This window comes from Saccopteryx bilineata, chromosome 1 (genome assembly GCF_036850765.1).
Source record: "Saccopteryx bilineata isolate mSacBil1 chromosome 1, mSacBil1_pri_phased_curated, whole genome shotgun sequence".
Classification (NCBI taxonomy): Eukaryota; Metazoa; Chordata; class Mammalia; order Chiroptera; family Emballonuridae; genus Saccopteryx; species Saccopteryx bilineata.
In genome coordinates this window covers 351440042-351455425 of record NC_089490.1, presented here as the reverse complement: position 1 = coordinate 351455425, position 15384 = coordinate 351440042, and the positions used below count along the sequence as shown (strand labels likewise).

General features: G+C 42.1%; 1 pseudogene; it reads left to right on the top strand.

Moving 5' to 3' along the window:
• Nucleotides 1-284: 284 nt before the first annotated feature.
• LOC136319620 (tripartite motif-containing protein 5-like) lies at nt 285-15080 on the top strand (annotated as a pseudogene).
• Nucleotides 15081-15384: the final 304 nt, after the last annotated feature.

Here is a 15384-nt window from a genome sequence, read left to right as displayed (position 1 = left end):
ACTATTACACAGAGAAAAATTAAATTTGTCATGTCATATGAATAAAAAGTATTTAAAATGTTATAAAAAGTTCCTCTACCAGCCACTGAACTACTTTACTCTTTCTCTACCTTTTCTTTTCTTGTCCTATATTGGTTCTTGCCTTGTTCCTGATTTCTACACAGTTAATATCATTTTATGCCTCTCTTTCTGTGCTGCCTCCTTTTAACTTTTCCAATAAAGCAGGAATTTGTAAGCACGAGGAACCTCAAATCAGGACAGATAAAAGTGGGGTAGCCACTGTGATGGATTCATTGACCCTGAAGAACATTATGGATGAGGGGACCCGTCCCATCTTCCTGGAGGTCCTGACAGAAGTCCTGAGCCTGGACTGTGAGCACAGGTTCTGTCAAACCTGCATCACTGCAAACAACAAGGAGTTCACTGTTGGCTAAGAAGGAGGGAGCTGCTGCCCTGTGTGCTGAATTACTTACCAGATTGAAAACTTGTGACCTAACCAGCATGTGGCCAACATAGTAGAGGGGTTTATAGAGATGAAATTGAGTTCAGGGGAGAAGCAAAAGAGAGATCCCTGTGTGCACCATGGAGAGAAATTCCTGCTCTTCTGTGAGGACAATTAGACGTAAATTTGCTGGCTTTGTGAGAAATCTCCAGAGCACTGTGGTCACAACACATTCCTCATGGAGGAGGTTGCCCAGGAGTACAAGGTTACAGACCAGGATGGGGGAGAGACAGGACAGGAAATGGGACTTGATGGGGAATCTCCACTTTCCATTTGACATCAGGTATCTTGCCACCATATCCCTGAGGCCTGTGTTCACTTTTCTTCCCATGTTCACCTTCTAGGCCTGAATGACTATTCTGTGCATTTCATACAATTATAAAATGATGAGAAGACTCTAAAGCAGGAGTAGATATTTTTATGCCTTGTGCTAATAGGTGTAGGTTTGGTGTCCAAGCAAGTGGTCATTTCCCTTTTGGACAGGAGGGGTAACTGGGCAGCTGGGTGGATCGAAACCTACATTATTTCATTACTACAGGATCATGTTTCTTCTTTTAAGTCACAATCAGTCTTCTGTTGACATGGAGTGATCACCTCTATATTCAGAATTTTAAAGAACATATTAACCACATCAGATTTCCTTCAAGACAGAGATTTGCATGGTTCCTGATGTGATTCCTCTGTCACAGGAGAAGCTCCAGGCAGCTCTGGACAGGCTTAGGGCAGACCAGCAGAAAGTTGAGACATTAGGATCTGAAATCAGAGAGGAGATAACTTTCTGGAAGGCAGGAGAAGACTCTTTCTAAAGGAGACTGGGCAGGACCATGTGTTTTAGTCACATGGAACTACATTCTACCTTGTTCCCTGACAGTCCCTATGCCAAGTCATTGATTAGTCATTCTTTATTGTCTCCCTCATAGGGATGAGGCTGAAAATTAACATGTCACAAATTAACACAGATATTTGTAGTTTAGATATTCTCAACAAGAGACTCTGGTGAAGATGACTAGTGAATTCTGTGTTCATTTATGTCATTATCTTGAGCCTTTAACTCTTTCAAGGGAAGCCTATTGCCAATGGCTCATGGATATATCCCTGGCTTTCAATGCTAGAAACAGCGTGTGCATAAGAGGGGAATCAGGTTTCATGAAGTGAAGTGTGACTGTCCTGGGCATCTGTGTAAGATATGTGGCATATGTGGATATGGCTGAGCCATATCCAGATGTCCCTTTTTGGTTCAGGGTTGGCCGCAATAATGCATACATGAGGTCATTATTTTGGAATGTGATGAAGGAAAATAATAGGAAACGTCAGCTCTCCATGAACTGCTCTTCTGGTGTATGTCCCTTCGCTGGGAAAACTTCCAACTCAAATACTTGTTTTTCTGGCTCCCAATTTCTGCCAGCCTGAGTTCCTTACACTCTTTCTCATTCTTGAAGAATCAAGTACAAAAGCAATGACAATTTGTCAGGATTATTTTAAAAAGTAGAGAGGTATCTTGGACAGTGAGGAGCAGAAAGAGCTGCTAAAGCTGGAAAGAAGGACGGATATAATTTCTGTTACCTGGAAAAAGATGAACAAGAGCTGGTCCAGCAGAGCCAGTTGATGAAAGATCTCATCTGAGATCTGGAGCATCAGTTGCAGGGGTCAACAGTGGAGATCCTGCAGGTAGGACTTGGGATGAAGTCCCAGCATCTGAACTTGAGGAAAAGGAAGACTAAGTTTCCTTCCATGTTGTGTGGCTGTATTGTTTCTGGTGGTGACTCTGAGGTTTCTTTGGTCCTGCAGTAATCCTTCTTTGCATTTCTTCTATTGGTTATTGACATAATTGAATACATAAATTACAAGGAATTTATTGTTTTTATTAAAATATCGATTTCAGTTTAAAATTTGTCTGTGGAGTGATGATCCATTGTGTCCAATTATATGTATAGGCTCCTGAATCTGTGATCTAGACTAGAACATTTAAAGCAACTCTTCATGAACAAAGAATTTGGGTTATCTTATTCTTAAAGAATGTGTCAGATTTTTTTTCTTTCTGTTATTCTTTCTGAATAAATAATTGGGAAAAATTGGTATTATTTTTTAATTATTTAATACATTTATCAATGAAACCATCTTAATCTGGGTCTTCCTTTTTAAAAGAATTTAAAATATTTTTTTTGCTTGTATAGGTTTACTTTTTTTTTTTGTACATTGTTTGAGTCAGTTTTTGATAAAGGACATGTTTTTAGAAACTTTCTCACTCTAAATTGTCAGGTTTGTACATCAATTTAGTCTTTGTAATAATCTCTACAGCGTTCACAGCAGTTGTCTCCACTTTATTTCTGATTTTGGTTATTTGTGTGTGTGTTTTTTTTGGGGGGTGGGTTTAATTTAGTTATGTTTATTAACTTTATTGATGTTTTCCAGAAATAACTTTTGTTTTAATGATTTATCTTTTTTTAACCTTCCTATATTATTGACTTCTATTCTCAATTATATAGTCTCTTTTGAGTATTTCTATATGCACATGTGTATATCAGTATGTGTTATCATGTGTATTGTGTTTAATTTGTTGTTATTTTTCTAGTTTTTTGAAGTGACATATAGATAAATCTTTTCTTTTCTTTTGTATAGTTTCTGAAGTGAGAACCTGGGAAGCAAAGAGATAGACTCCTGCATGCATCTAATTAGGATCCACCGGCATGCCCACTAGGAGGTGATGCTCTGTCCATCTGGGGCATTTCTCCATTGCACCTGAGGTAGAGGCCATTGAGCCATCATCATTTCCCAGGCCAACTTTGCTCCAATATATCCTTGGCTGCAGAAGGGTAAGAGAGAGATAGAAAGAATCAGGGAAGTGTGGAGAAGCCGATGGGCGCTTCTTCTATGTGCACTGGCTGGGAATCAAACCTGGGACATCCATACAGTGGGGCAACACTCTACCACTGAGCCTACTGGCAAGGTCCTTTGGTGAACAATTTGACACAGTCTTTTCTTTTATCATTTTAATTTTATAAATGAATTGTTTTAGCTATGTTCCATATTTTTGCATTATTTTTTATTTTTATTGAATTCAACTTATTTCCAAATTTTCTTTGTGATTTGTTGTTTTCATTAATCCTTTGGATATTTGAAACTGATATTTATATGCAAATACAGCGTGATTTTTAATGTTTTCTCTTGCTATGCATTTTCATTTTTTTCTAATCAGAAAACATGTTGTATTATTTTAGTCTTTTAAATGTATTGATACACACTTCATAGCCTAAAATATTATATGGCAAATAATTTTTATAGGAATTCAAAAAGACTGCATTAAGCATTAATTGGGTGAAGGGGTTTAGAGATGCCAATTGGGTTGATCTGGTTTATTATGTTATTCATGTGTTCTACATTCTTTTTTTTTTTTGCATTTTTCTGAAGCTGGAAATGGGGAAGCAGTCAGACACTCTTACATGCGCCCGACCGGGATCCACCAGGCATGCCCACCAGGGGGCGATGCTCTGCACATCTGGGGCATTGCTGTTTTGCAACCAGAGCCATTCTAGCGCCTGAGGCAGAGGCCATAGAGCCATCCTCAGCACCAGGCCAACTTTGCTCCAATGAAGCCTTGGCTGCAGGAGGGGAAAAGAGAGACAGAGAGGAAGGAGAGGGGTAGGGGTGGAGAAGCAGATGGGCACTTCTCCTGTGTGCCCTGGCTGGAAATCGAACCCAAAACTCCTGCACGCCAGGCCAATGCTCCACCCCTGAGCTAACCGGCCAGGGCCAATGTTCTACATTCTTGATGATATACTTTTTCTTTTTTTTCCCCAGAAGTGAGAAGTGGAGGGGGTAGGAATGCAAGTGACAGACTCCCGCATTCCTCTGACCGGGATCCACCCGGCATACCCACCAGGGGGTGATACTTGGTCCATCTGGGGAGTTGCTCTATTGCAACCAGATCCATTCCAGTGTCTGAGGCGGAGGCCATGAGGCCATCCTCAGGACCCTGGTCAACCTTCCTTCCATAGAGCCTTGGCTGTGGAATGGGAAGAGAGAGATAGAGAGAAAGGTGAGGGAAAAGGGTGAAAAAAAAAAGGGTGCTTTTCCTGTGTGCCAGGCTGGGAATCAAACCTGTGACTTCTACATGCTGGGCTGATGCTCTACCATTGATCCAACTGGCCAGGGCCTCTTGATGATGTTCTTTTTTTTTTTTTTTTTTTTTTAATTAATTTATTTATTTTTAGAAAGGAGAGAGAGAGAGAGAGAAAGAGAGACAGAGAGAGAGAAGGGGGAGGAGCTGGAAGCATCAACTCCCATATGTGCCTTGACCAGGCAAGCCCAGGGTTTCGAACCGGCGACCTCAGCATTTCCAGGTCGACGCTTTATCCACTGCGCTACCACAGGTCAGACTTGATGATGTTCTTATCCAAATTTTTTATCTTTTTTTTTTTTCCTTTCTCCAAATTTTCTTTAACATTCCTTGTAATACTTCTTTCGTACTGATGAACTCTTTCAGCTTTTTCTTATCCGGGAATCTCTTTATGTCTCCTTCAATTCTAAATGATAGGGTCGCTATGCAGACTAATCTAGGTTTTAGGTACTTGATTTTCATTACTTTAAATATGACATGACAATCTCTTCTGGAATACAATATTTCCATTGTTAAATCAGCTGGTAATCTTGTGGGAGCTTCTTTATATGCAACTAACTTCTTTTCTCTTACTGCTTTTTTATGCTTTCTATCTCCTTTTTTTTTTCCTTTGGTTTTTCATGTTTACTATGATCTCCCTGAGATCATCTTTTCTTCCCCTAAGTTCATTGAGCATTCTTATAAACTGTATTTAGAATTTTGGTGCTGGCTAAGGTCACCTACTTCCTGTGTCTGGAGAAGCACCACCTGGTAGGAGCAACAAAGTGATCTGAGGTTGGTGGTTGTCTGCGCTGGTCTTGGAGCTACCTTGCAGATGCTATTCTATTAACCAAGTTCAGATGCCCCAACTGCCAGTAAGGTCAGCCATTGCTGATTTTGGTTCTGTGAACATTTGAAAGACTTGAGGAAAATCAGCAATGTAAGCTGGCTGGTCAGTGGCTTCTATGGCTTAAGCTCTAGACGAGAATGGGTGAGAGGCTTGAATTCGGTGGGGTAGGGTCTCAGAGAATCACCAGAGTGGGGCAAGAGTCATGTTAGCCAAGTCAACAGCGACTTTTTTTTTTTAATCATTGACCTGTGTCTACTGGTTGTGTAGGGGTAGGGCTCAACAAAAGAACAGTGCCACCTACTGGCATTTTAGTCCCTGAGAGACTAAAATCTGAAGGGTGGCAGGCTAAAATCTGAAGGGAGACAATTCATTGTCTTTCTATATGTCTCTGGCACTTTTCAAGCTTCTCTTCTTTCTGTGGAGCTTAGGACAAGTGTTTGTTGGTGAGTGACTCCTTGCTAGGGTCATTTAAGAGGACACATGTGTCTGTAGCATCTTTCCATGTTGTTTGAACTGATTCTCTGCTGATTTTAACAGCCAGATATTGAGGGGACTCGTGTTCCCTGAATTCCTGACTTTGGAGCTTGGTGTGGAGCTGGGACTCCTTGTTTCTCAGTTGGGATCCTTACGGACAAGATATTCTTTTTATTTTTTACCCTCTGTATGTGGATGTCGAGCAAGCCCATTTTGCCTATGCCCCTCTTAACAGTCTCCAAGTGACTTCTTTACATCCTTAGTTATTGGAATTTTTTCAGCTTATATTCTTTTGGTTTTCAAGGGTCGTTATTATATAATTTTCATGTGATTGTGAAAAAGATGATCCAGTGTTTACCTACTTCATGATTTTTTTTTTTGATAGAGACAGAGAGAGAGAGTCAGAAAAAAAGACAGGGACAGACAGACCGGAAGGGAGAGAGTTGAGAAACATCAATTTTTTATTGTAGCTCCTTAGTTTTTTAGTGATTGCTTTCTTATATATGCTTTGACTGGGGGTCTACAGCAGAGCGAGTGACCACTCGCTCAAGCTGATGAGCCTGCGGTCAAGTCGGCCATCTTAGAGTTTTGAACCTGGGTCCTCCGCAATCCAGTCCAATGCAGTATTTGCTGTGTCACCTCCTGGTCAGGCCCGGCTTCATTCATCATTTTGACCAGAATTCTATCTTTTTACTTTTGCCATATTTGTCACTTTGAATCCAAAACATGTCTCTTGCAGCTAGAAATTATTGAAGGCCCTGGCAAGCTGGCTCAGTTGATAGAGCATTGGCCAGGCAGGTGAAAGTGCTGGGTTTGATCCCAGGTCACAGAACACATGAGAAACAACCATCTGCTTAACCTCCTCTTTCTCTCCTCCTTCCTTCTCTCTTACACACTTGCAGCCAGTGGCTTGATTGATTCAACTATTGGCCCGGGGAGCTAAGGATAGTGGGGTAAGTCTGAGCATAAGCCTCAAATGCTGAGGATAGCTCAGTTTATTCAAAAATCTGCTGCTTGGGTGTTGTAAGGTATATCTTGGTTGGGGCACATGTGAGAGTCTTTCTCTCTATCTACCCTCCTCTCACTTAAAAATAAAATTAAAAATAATTTTGGTTTAGTCCAACAATCTCTGTGTCATAATTGGTGAAATAACACAATTATATTTAAAATAATTATTGTAGCTCTATTTCTTGTATATTGTTATTTGCTTCTATATGTTGTATATGAAAATAAATTTTTATTGTTCTTTCTCATTGACTAGCTTCTTTTGATATTTCTAGTATGTTTTTTTCTCTTTTCTATTTTTGTGATGATTACTCTTCTAATTACAGTATGCATACTGTGTTATCATTATCTACTTCAAATTGATATTAAATTAATTGCAATTAAAAATGGATACTTGCTTCCAACATTGCTTTATATTATTTCAGCATCAACACAGTGATGTTTTAATATAGGTTCCTTATCCAATGAAGGACAAAATATTATTTAAAATAACTTAAAACAAGATTTATTTTTTTCTGGAATTTATAGAAGAGATTCATATTTTCATCACGAACTGAAGATAAACTCAATTAGTCACCTACCATACCTGTGTTTAACTCCAGTTTTTATTTTATAGCTGCTTGATCTATTGTGTGTAGGTTGTGTTGGAATCCATGGGAGTCCGAAAGACCAGAGTAACAGGCTTTATTGAAAGAAAGAAAGGAACCCTGCCGGGCACTCCTCCTGGGGGAGAAGAGCACCAGTTACAGACTAGGAGCGAGTTATGTAGTGCTTGGGAGAGCCTGAGGGGATACTGAGGCAAAAGTCCTGGTATGTCTGGAATGCTCCTCCTTGGGGGGCTTTGAGCATGTGGGTGTTGAACCAAAAGTCCTGGTATGTCCTGAGCCCCTCCTTGGGGTGGGTTGTCAACTTTTTGGAATTCCTCTGTTTCAGGGTCAATAGTCCAGTAAGGGTGAGGTCTGACAGATAAGCGGAACATCAAGAGGGCAGTTTGGAATTCACGTATCTATCATTTCTTGACTCTGTGGTTACATATAAAAGAAAGGCAGTTATTAATTTTATAATATATGGTGAAGGGTGATGAGGAGAAAGAGGAGAAACAATTGGAAAATTATTTCTTCTTCTGGAGAGAACTCAAGAAGGGAACCTTGTCAAGCCAAGTCCCCCATCCAGTTCAGAAGGTCGTCAATTTCCATGCTGTGAGGTCTGAACCAGGCGATGTTTCTGAAAACCTGAGTGAGGAAGTTAAAAAAAAATTTTGCGAGGTAATAATTGTTAGTTGCTTGCTGTTAGTGCCGAGTGAACAGAGTGACATGGTGATCCATGGTCTCCTGGATGAGTCTCATGAGACGTGCTGGTCTGGTTCCTCTTGAATGGGAGGACATATGGAGATTTTAGGAGACAGGGAACCTGTTGGTGTAAGTTTTTAGAAGGACTGCGTATGTGTGGTTGAAAAGGAAGGGGGAGTTTGGAGAACATTCAGGAGGGAACTTCTCGGGCTGAGGGGCGGCTTCTTCCTGCTGTCATCCCTACCTATTTGATATTTCCCTCATGAAGTTCTCCTTGGGGTACTGGGGAATAGGAGTGTAGGAGCATTTGATTGTAGGTAATCCTAGACATTTTTCTCATCCCGGCCTGTAGGAACTTAATAAAGAAAAAGGCAGGTATTTGGAGATTAGCAATGCAGAAATAAGGAGGGTTGTATAGGGGTGTGTGTGTGAAAGTTCTTCCATGGTAAAGTTAGAGATATTTTTTCCTGGCAGACCTGGAGAGAGCAGTTAGCTTGAGTTAAAAGAAATGTTTCATGTCCATTTGTAGGCTCCAAGAAGACCCAGTGATCTTGTCTTCTTACTATGTGAAGGGAAAAAGACTGAGAAGCGTTAAGAGGTGGATGCTATTCATTCTCCTAGTTCTTCACAGATATGGGAGAGCTTTAGGGTTAGGGGACCTGTAGAGGTTGAAAGATAGAATTTAGGAGGTTTGCTGATACAGGGTTTCAGATTTTTCTATTTCACAAGGGCAGGTTTCAGGGTTGATGTGTAGGGTTAGGTAGATTTTTCCAGTTGTCTGATTGGTGAAGGTCTGCATGCAGTTCTGTAAGAAACTAGTAAACAAATGTAAGAGGCAGGGTTTAAAAGTTAGAAAAGTAAATAGGAGAGTGAGTGGACCAATGAAAGGCAATTGTCAAGATACCCAGGTTGCGCAAAACCACTGATTCCATGTATACAAATCCGCTGGGCTTCAGAGAGAGAGAAAGTAGGAATAAGATAGGGAAGTGGCCAGTCCCCCTGCCCCTAGATCTACTTTTGTAGAGATTTTTAAAGCAATAAGAAGAGAAATTACCTGTATAGCTTGTTTGGTCCTTACATTGATGGATAGTGTATTAGGAACTGGAAGAGGCTCATGGGTGGGATTAGGTTGATATTTAGGGTGAGATAGATTAGGATACAGGTTTTTGTCTAATTAGTATGGGGACGCAGATAGGTGTTGGTCCCACACGAGTAGAAAGTTCCTGATTTGGTGAGGCAGGCTGAGAGGTGAATAGAGAATAGAAGGACAAGGGGTCAGTTTTGTTTCTCTGTTTCTGAGCTCCAGATGGTCAGGGTGGAGGAAAGAGTCATCCTAATAAGTGGGGAGGGTAAAGGATTGTTAGCTAAGGTGACTGATTAAACATTCTTTGAAAACCAGTTTTCTGACTGTACAAATTCTTTTTACAAATCTCCTACAACCTGCACAAACCTTCTACAACTTACATAAACCTTCAACTTTCATATACTTTCTTATCCAGAAATAACTGGCCTTCATAACAACTTGCTTTTCCTTTTTCTTTCAAAAGTATTTCCATACCTTATACCTTCTATTATCAAAACCATACAATTCCTTTCTAGTCAGAACTCTTGATTTAAAAAATTTTAACCTCTAATGACAATCAAGTTGACTTTCTTTTTAACCTAGTTTCCCTTTTCCCAAAGCCTGACTAACAGAGTTCTTAAGTTTTTTCATATATTTGCCATACGTAGAACAACCAGCTTCAGGTTTGTGATTGGAGTAAGGCATTCCGTTTTTCTATTTTAGCAGCAGTGGGAGTTGTCAGGATCATGGTGTGTGGACCTGTCCATGTGAAAGTCAGTCCTTGGGTGATCTAATGCTGGAAGTGCCTCTTGGACAGTGTTTGAACAGTTTGCTCAGTGACCTATAAAACCTGAAAGTACTTAGGGAAAGGGTGTTACATTTCTACACTTTGCAGTTAGAGTTTAAGTCCTAGTGACCACTGCTTCTAGCTGGAATTACCAGCAGGTCCCAGCCTATAATAGGCATGGGGCATGGAGACAAGAGGAATAAAGGAGATACTATACATTAAATAAAGCAACAAAATCAGACTGTCAATACCCACAGTAGAGATCTTTGAGGGATAAATAAAACTTAAATATTCAGGCAAGGCATAGTAGATGGCCCTTGTGTTTACAAGAAAGGAGATCAGCTTATCTGCTACTGGGAAGAAATACCTTAGGCTCGTGAATGAACGATGTCCTTGGGCCTTCAGTGGCAATTCCCAGCACGCTGGGCAAGGTCAGGTCACAGGTAGCTGGAGCAGGACTAGAAGTGACTGAACCCTCCCTCCCTGGAGCAAGGGGGCAGCTTACCTTCTCATGTCCCTCTTTCCCAGCACAGGTGTGTCCCCGGTGGGGCCGGGAAGCCTGGCAGGCTTCAGTTCAATGACCTTTCTTTCCACTCTGGAGCAGGGCCTTGATAGAATGCTATGAAACCCCTTAGGATGCTGGAGCCAAAAGTTGGTATTTCCTGACTTTTTTGGGGCCTTCTTTGCCTTTTCCGTTACTTCCTTGGTCATTATAGACCTTAAAAGCCATGCTCAGAAGATCTCACTGAGGGGCTTGACTAAGAGAGCAAAATTGGGAATTCAGTGTTTAAAGAAGCCTATTAGACTGAGGAAAGAAAAGATTTGATCTGTTGTGGTAGATGGTTGGAGACTGTGGAGGGTCTGAGTTTGATCTAGGGTGAGACTTCAGGTGGTGGGGGTTAAGGCGATGCTTACATAGACTATGGACTGAGAATGAAGTTGAGCCTTAGCAGAGAAGACAGGATAACAGTTCATAGCGAGGAAGTTAAGAAGGGTGGAGGTGTGTCTCCTTGAGGCAGGCAGGGAGGGGCTGCAGAGGAGTAGGTTATCTACATATTATAAAAGTACTAGTTTTGAGATTGCATGCTGCTAAATCCTGAGCTAGTGCCTGCCCAAACAGGTGTGGGCTGTTTCTGATCCCCTGGGGTAAGACAATCCAGGTAAATTGCTGGACTGCATTAGAGTCTGGGTAAAGGCAAACAGAAAGTAAGAGTCAGGGTGCAGAGGAATGGTAAAGAAGGCATTCTTGAGGGCTAGGATTGTGAATGAGTGGTGTTTGAGAAAATGTGTGACAGTAATTTACAGAGATTAGGGACCACTGGATGGAGGGGAATTACTGCCTCATTGATTAGGTGTAAGGCTTGTATAAGGCAATAAGCCCCTGAAGGTTTTCGACGAGGAAGGGTGGGGGTATTGCAGGGAGAGTCCATGGGGATGAGTAAACCTGGTTTATGAGGTGGGTAATTACTGGTTTAAGGCCTTAGAAACAGACACAGTTACACATTAAACAAAGACTTCACATGTTATGAATTAAGAAATTTAAATGAGCGCGCTTTAGTTGTTTCAATTCAAATTATACTAGAGATATTTTCTGACAAACAAAGAAACAAGACAGATTACTTACATAGCTTAATATACAATTCTGTTTTTTAAGTTTTTCGAGATGGCAGGGAGTTGCCAGCAAAGAGGGGAGGAAGAGAGAAAGCAGACGGATGGACAGTGTGAGCAGCTGGATGGAAAGAAGGAGGGTCAGAATCTGCAGGAGAGAAGGAGGTTAAAGTATTGGTGTGGCACCACATGGTAAGAGGAGTCAAAAGGATCTAGAGCTCTGAGGAGAGGAGAGGGAAGGAGGAAAGAGGCACAGTCACAGTTTGTAAGGAAGCAGGAGGGGTCGGAGAGGAGACAGACAGAACTGCAGTTTGTAAGGAGGGAAGAGAGATCAGATATGAGACAGGCACTGCAGCCAGAGCTACAGCTTCTAAGGAGGGGGGAGGTGACGAAGAAAACAGTGGAGAAGGGAGAGGCCCCTGGCCAGCAGGGGAGAAGAAAGAGACTGATGAATGAAAAAACAGGATTTAGTGAAGGAAAGAGGCTTTCTGGAGGGAAGAGACTCCAGCAAAAAGATTTGCTGAGAGACTAGAGAGGGGTCCCGAGAGAGGGGTGCCCTGGGGGTCAGGCAGAAGAAGGAGAGAGTTTGGGAGTCCGTGGAGAAGGAAAGATTAGGAGCAGAGGTTTTAGGTGAGGTTTCTTTGGCCAAAAACGGCCTGCGTGTAGAACAGAAAGTACAGAAATTAATGACAGGAGAGAAAGGAGAAGAAAGCCTGCACGTAAGGAACTTCTGATGCCCTCCCCGTCCGGTGGCAGAAATTGTCAAGATCTCTTAGGATATTATAATCGAATGTCCTGTTTTCAGGCCAATGGGAGTCATTGTCTAGTCTGTACTGAGGCCATGCCGTGTTAGAGAAGATTAATTTCTTTGGTTTAAGGTCTGAGAGACCGAATTTGGCGAGGATTTTTATGAGACATCCTAGAGGGGTCTGGTCGGAAGGCTTAGACCCTGAAGAGCCCAGAGTGGAGACAGGTGAGCAAGAGGGGGCGTCCCTGCCTTTTGTCACTGTCTCAAGAGGAGAGAATCTCCGTGTGGGGGAGTTGTCCCTGATAGAGGTCGTCACCACCTGTTAGGGAGCTCCGAGGACGAGAAGTCCGAGAGAGTGGAGAGGTTTGGCTAGGCGCCTAGTCTTCCGTGCAGTCCACTGAGACTGAGTCAAACCCCTCAAAACGTGAGGCGTATCAGAGAAAACCGTCCGACCAGAAAGGGATATTTTTAGAGAGAAATTTAGAGGCCAACCAGGGAAGGGGAAGGGAGAAACTCCTTACCTTCTGGTCCAGCAGGGGTTCAGGACAGGGTTAGACTGCCGGCCAATCAACCCACAATTACACGTCCAAACAGAATCAGGGAGTAAGCCCGGGATGAGCTGCCGCTGCCCATTGCTTCCCTGGTTGTAAGTTTGAACAGCAAAGAGGGATCGTCCAGGCAGTTAGTACCCTGTCCCGGGTTTCGGCACCAAATGTTGGAATCCATGGGAGTCCGAAAGACCAGAGTAACAGGCTTTATTGAAAGAAAGAAAGGAACCCTGCCGGGCACTCCTCCTGGGGGAGAAGAGCACCAGTTACAGACTAGGAGCGAGTTATGTAGTGCTTGGGAGAGCCTGAGGGGATACTGAGGCAAAAGTCCTGGTGTTGGGCAGATAAAATGTATTATGCTCACTTTGTTAAAGAGGCCGTTGCCCAGGTGATATTAATGTGTGTTGAGAATTGTTGTAGCATGAGGCTTGGTTTTGGGATTAAGCCTTTCCCACCCTTTTTGATGAGGGGTGGTACAATCCAATCATGCCTCAGAGAAGTGACTTTGTATTAGAGACTTCCCTACTTTGTATATTGGATTAGAGGTTGTGAAGCTACAGTATAAAGTGGGGGCAAAACCGGAGTTTGGGCTCTTGGTTCCTGAGATTAGAAGAGAGAGCAGAGGAGAGCAGAGTAAGGCCACGTGGAGGAGGCCAGGAGAAGCAGCCAAGATGGCAGAGTGCTGAGTGAGATGCCAGTTTGTGTAGAGTTTGTATCTGGGATAAGGAAAGGAGATGAGGAACAGAGGTGAATAAGTCTGGTGAGCTAGAAACCTTTGATTCTAGGAAACTCGGATAAGTCAGTAGCTTTGTGAGCACTGAATGTGACTGGGTTTTGGAGCCCAGTGTGTATTTTTACTTGCCCGCCGGGTGCAAAGCTAGAATTAAAGACTATGGCCCACCAGTTTTTGGCTCCGCTGTTTCTTTGCCGACTGTCCGAATCCAATGCGAACCTGCATGGACCAGGCTGCTCTGATGGTGGCTCTGGCCATGCCTCCTGGCTTTACACCTGGTATGTCTGGAATGTTCCTCCTTGGGGGGCTTCGAGCATGTGGGTGTTGAACCAAAAGTCCTGGTATGTCCTGAGCCCCTCCTTGGGGTGGGTTGTCAACTTTTTGGAATTCCTCTGTCTCAGGGTCAATAGTCCAGTAAGGGTGAGGTCTGACAGATAAGCGGAACATCAAGAGGGCAGTTTGGAATTCACGTATCTATCAAGTTGTATCTACTCTACATGTTTAGAACTCACATTTGGAAACTACTCTTTTATATTTAAATATCTTCTCTAGAAAAAGAAGAAATGGGTCTTTCTATATAGTTCACTTTATTTTTCAAAAGCAAACTTGAATATCAAGAAATAATTTGGCTCTGGTGCAAACTACTGAGCAATCTTATTTTGAATCCAAATGGGAGGGAATTCCTTTTGTATCTAAATTGTCATAACTACTTTACTGCATCAATATTTTCTAAACACATGAAATTTAGAATACTAATAGTATAGTGTTCAATGAATCAACTTTTCCAAGTGTTATATTTTTTCCCATGAACTTCAAATCTCAGATGTTGTTCTGGGGGCCTTTCTCCTGGGCAATAAAATTTAAAGGTCTTGGTACTCTTCAAACAGCATTCCCACACCTGATATATCTCAAACAATCAGGAACGATGGTCTATAATCTCAGTCTCTTATCATATGCCTGGGCTCTAAAGCCACACTATGACTTTTCCTTGAATAAATTTGTTTTAACATACAAAATTTTGCATTTATAAAAATCTACTGTTGCATATAATTTCATAAGACTTTTAGGAGGGAGAGAGAGAGGTTAGTTTTCATATTAGAAGAAATAAACTGTGCTTCTGAAAGGTCATTGAGTTCTCAAGTTCACCCAGGAGAAAACTGGGAGAGTAGACATGAGCACAATTTCTCTGGTTCCAAAATCAGGAGTCAACTTTCTTCTTTCTCTGGGTCTCCATGGAAGGGGCAGAAGTGCTCAAGGAAGCTAATAGAAAGAAATCAGTGGTTTTGAAGAGACTAAAATTCAGAGGCATTGACATCCATTTTTGTCATCTCTAGGATTAAAAACTTCACTCTAAAGAAGCCAAATCTCTGCAGGTAACAAAGGAGATGGTTCCAAGTTCCTGACTTGAGATGGATGCTGCAAGGGCTTAAAGATTATGAATGCCAGACAAGTGAGTGGCTGTGGGATTCCTGTGTTGGTGGAGGGTTAAAGAGGAAGGAGGGTTCAGTTTCTAGATTTTATTGGATAGAGGAGACAAAGAAGAATGGATACTATATGCTGAAGATACGGTCATATGTTGGGAGCCGATCCACAACTGCTGGCTGACAAGGTCACAGCAGGAGAAGACCCACAACTGCTAGCTGACAAGGTCACAGCAGAAGAAGACCCACAACTGCTGGCT